This window comes from Chrysochloris asiatica, unplaced genomic scaffold, assembly GCF_000296735.1.
Source record: "Chrysochloris asiatica unplaced genomic scaffold, ChrAsi1.0 scaffold00106, whole genome shotgun sequence".
Classification (NCBI taxonomy): Eukaryota; Metazoa; Chordata; class Mammalia; order Afrosoricida; family Chrysochloridae; genus Chrysochloris; species Chrysochloris asiatica.
In genome coordinates this window covers 7,541,088-7,545,740 of record NW_006408624.1, presented here as the reverse complement: position 1 = coordinate 7,545,740, position 4,653 = coordinate 7,541,088, and the positions used below count along the sequence as shown (strand labels likewise).

Here is a 4,653-nt window from a genome sequence, read left to right as displayed (position 1 = left end):
TTTGCTGAGAAATCAGAGTCTAGTCTTATTAGTTCTCCTTTGTAGGTAACTTTCATTTTCCCCAATCTGCTCTCAGGATTCTTTCCTTGTCTTTGGTTTTGAAGTTTGATTATAGTATGTCTTGGCGATTTTCTTTTGGGGTTTATCCTGTTTGGAGTTCATTCATTTAACTTCTTGAATTGTTATCTTCTCACCTTTCATGCAGTTAGGGAAGTTTTCTTCTAACAACTCTTGGACATTTTTCTCTCTATTTTTTTTCTCTCTTCCTGTTCTGGAATTCCAATCATAAGTTATTCCTCTTGATAGTGTCCCATATAAATCTTAGGCTTTCTTTGAATTCTTTAAATTCTTCTTTATAATTGTTTCTTTAGCAGATGGATATTGAGAGATTAGTAATTTGGACTTCCTTTATTCAATTCTACTTCTTTGCCCTTTCAATGTACTATTTCTGAAGTTTTGATATTAATCTCTGGCTTTCTAATTGCTGTGGTTGTATGGTTTCAAAATTTTCATTTATTATGTCATTTGTTCTTGTACTGCCTTCCTGAATTCTTCTAAAGTTTTTCTGTGTTTTTCTTGCTTTCTTCAATCTTTCTCAGTCTGTTGAAAGTATCTAAATATCATTATTTTAAGTTCCTTATCAAGTAGTTCTGATACCATTTCAGGTATTATATTTTCTGATTCTGTGTTTGGTCACTTGTCTAAGGAACATTATAAATGTTGTTATTAAGTGCTACTGAGTCATTTCTGACTCAAAGCAACTCTATATAGTACTTCCAAGGAACAATTGGTGGGTTAGCATGTGGTTAGCAGCCCAGTGCTTATCCTAGAGTATCACATCAGGGCTCCACATTATGAATAGCACATTGTCAGATGTAGTGCTTTGGTCTTCATCAATAGGTACTTAAGTCCACTTTGCTTTCAGCAAGCTAAGTTGTATCATTTGCATATCTCAAGTTTTTAATGAGCATTCCTCCAATCCTGATGCCACATTCTTCTTCATATAATCCAGCTTCTTGGATTAATTGCTCAACATAGATTGGATATGTATGGTGAAAGTATACAATCCTGGTGTACATCTTTCCTGATTTTAAATCATTCAGTACTTCTTGTTCTGTTTGAACAACTGCCTCTTGGTCTATGTACAGGTTCCTCATGAGCACAATTAAGTATTCTGGAATACTTATTCTCAGCAATGTTGTCCATAGCTTGTCATGATCTGCATAGTTGGAAGCCTTTGCGTAATCAATAAAGCACAGGTAAACACCTTTCTGGTATTTTCTGCTTTCAACCAAGTCTCATTGACACCAGCAATGATATACCTCATTCCATGCCCTCGCTCGTCTGAATCCAGCATGAAACTCTGACAGTTCTCTGTCAATGTATTGTTGCAGTCGTGTTTGAATTATCTAAAGACCATAGGCTAGATCATTTTAAATGGTGTAGCACATAGGATCAGCACTGGACTCTGAATTACAAGGTCAGCAGTTCAAACCCACCAGTTTGCTCCTCAGAAATCCTATATAGGAAACTGACTTGATGGCACTTAACAACAACAACAACAACAGTCACCATCCCTGGAAGAGCAAGGCATTGCATTTCTTGACACAGTAGCTGATTCTGAGTAAGACACATAAGGAACTGCTTTGTTTTTGTTGTTGATTTGGCTAAATTTTATTACACACCAAGATTTATCATAATAATCAAAGGGGGGAAAGGACAGGTTAACAAAAAGTTGCCAATACAACAATTTCAATTTGAGAACAGTTACTGTTTTATTAGCTGACCAGATTACAAAATAATCATGGTAGATAACCTTAATTCATCCTTCTAATAAGCCTGTTGATCTGGTCTTCCCTGTTGCCAGCATATCCACCTTCTACAAAACAGGTGTTTGTTTGTTTTTAATATACACTATTTATCAACAATCTCTATACTAAGGTATAGTGGAGCTGAAATTAAAAGGGTACTCAGAAGAACCTATGTACAAATAACAATGATTAGAGATTAACCATTTAAAGATTTAGAAATCATTTTCTACACAATTAACACTTTAAAATGTGTTCTTGTGCCATATTTAAAGGAAACCTGCAGTTAAAATCAACTCTATATAGATAAGTTAGTTTCCATTCCCTTTTCTATAATTTTTCTCCCCAGAGCTATATTTGATCTATAAACCTCTGTAAAGATCCACCCATCCAGAACCCAGAAAAACTGCAGTTTTCCTTTAATGTAAGCTTCTTTAATGTTAAGAATAAAATTTGGTATCTGTTATATTTTATAAAGGTCTCCCAAACACTTCTGATCTGTATAGATTTATGGGGTGGCATTAGCCACCAGCTCTGGCAGAGTCTACTCTCTGGCAGAGTAATGAATTTGAGTTTTGAGAAGCATTCAACATGGTTCAGGAGTAGTGGGTAGGGTAAGTCCAAAATTCTGCCAGTCTCAAATCCATACAGTTGTCATTCCATTCAAGATATTAAATCTTTTTATTGAATACACATGATCATCGATGATACATAAAATTCAATCCCATCTATAATTTATCTGGTACCATTAATTCAAATTAGATATATTGCATAGGATGCGCCAACAACCATTTTTATAACCAAATGAATTGTTTAACTGTTTGGGTAGCCATTTAATGGTGAATTCCATTTTCTTAACATAGCAACTGTCAGTTCGACTACACCATGGTTTCTAAAAATGGTTTCTGTGTCCCCAAGCAGTCCTCCTTTAAGGTTCTATAAGTAAATTAAATGGAATCCGGCATCACCCTGAAGGAATTCTTAACTTCACACTGTGGGGTAGTTTATCAAGATGGCTTCAGAGTAGACTAACTTTACACAGCACATTAAACAAAAGACATTTATTCAGCGTCATGATCAGATGATTACATTTAGCAATCAACAGCATGGGTGTCAGAAAAAAAAAAAAAATCTACATTAAAACCCTTTGTTGGAATGCTTTACACTTTCCACAAAACAGACACTAAAATAACCTGTTATACAATTAGTCACAAATACAGTCCTCGGGTTTTTGAGGGTTTTTTTGTTTTTTGTCCATACACATGAGTATTGTCTAAAACATGTCTTCTTTGTAGCAGCTAGGCCCTGCCACCACTGTGCTTGGCTAAGTTCACAAATCTGTTGTAACCTGTAGCTTTCCTGTCACTTCTCTGGCTCTCCTCTCCTGCTAAGCTTTGTTTCCTGGCAATCATTAAAACCTTCTGCCACTCCCATAGCTACTGCTGCTGCTTGAACCACCATAGCCACCTTGGTTTCGTGGTTTGGCAAAATATTGACCTCTACCACCGGGTGGTCTTTTTCTTCATTCCATCAAGAAGAGAAGATCATTTGAAGGGCCACAGGAAGTTATTTGCTTCTTTGAAATGTTTCCGATTGGTTTAGATCTCATGAATCAGATCCTTCATGCAGATGATGTCATATATACCAAGAGACCGTGCAGTCAACGTGTTATCTGTCAGGGCAATTTGCTTCTTATTGGTTTTACCATATCCACGCTTGTAGATCAGTTCATTCACCGACTTCAGGTTTGGGTACCCTCAGGCAATATATGGTTCCACAATAATCCTCATCATGTTAATTGAAGCCTTGTTGAGCTTAACAAAGGTGCCATTGAAGATCTGGCTAAGGTGAAGAAACTGCAACCACTTTTGAACCTTTGGGCTCACACCATTGATATCTCTAATCCTGATAACAAATGCCAGCTTGGGCTCACCAGGTGCATAGAAGTTGCCCACTTTTCTTGCCTTCCTAGCCATTAGAATCTCAGTTCTGTACCTCTGCCTATATTCCTTGTGATAGTGCTTGGCCTTTTCATAGATAAGCTTCCTCCTTGCTTTTTGAAGCATCTTTTGGGCAAACTTCTTTCTCAGGCACTTAATCTTAAATTCCGTGAAATTCCTTGGCTTTTCTTCAGGGTCTCTGGCACAGCTGGAACCTTCTTTTTCTTCTCTTCGAACCCTCCAAGGCAAGGTCAGTTTGAACAACAAGGCTGGAGGTTCAAACTTAACCAGCTGATAGTTGGAAACCCTATACAAACAGGGTCTCTATGAGTCAAAAGCAACTCAACAGCCCTTAACAACAACAAAATAAAAATTTACCTCTCTAGTTTCAGATCCCAAAAACAATTAATGTGTTAGTGTATACAAGTATTCTAGACTTTTTCCTATACTTATATATACATATTAATATACACAAATACTTTTTTATTAAAAAAAATCTAGTCATATATGAGGGTAACTAAAAAAATATTGCTATTAGGGTTCTAGTTCATAAATGCATGGGTTTATTGCCAACAAAACATGCTTCTGAAATCAGTGGATGGATGTAGGCAAATTCCCTCAGTATTACACTGAATTAGTCTCATTGTTGTTGTTGTCAGGAGCCTTGAGTTGGTACTGACTCATAGCAACACTATGTACAACAGAATGAAACACTGCCCAGTCCTAGGCCAACCTTACAATTGATGCCACACTTGAGCCCACTTTGCCAATCCATCTTGCTGGGGGTCTTCCTCTTTTTCTCTGACCCTGCATCCTACCAAACATTTCCTTCTCCAGCAACTGGTCCCTCCTGACAATATGTCCAAAGTATGAAAGATGAAGTTTAGCCATCCTGGCCTCCAAGG

The 4,653-nt window shown here is 37.0% G+C and overlaps 1 pseudogene; it reads right to left on the bottom strand.

Annotated features, from left to right (window-relative positions):
- Positions 1-1,817: 1,817 nt before the first annotated feature.
- Positions 1,818-4,653, bottom strand: part of LOC102821959 — a 27,399-nt pseudogene continuing 24,563 nt past the window's right edge.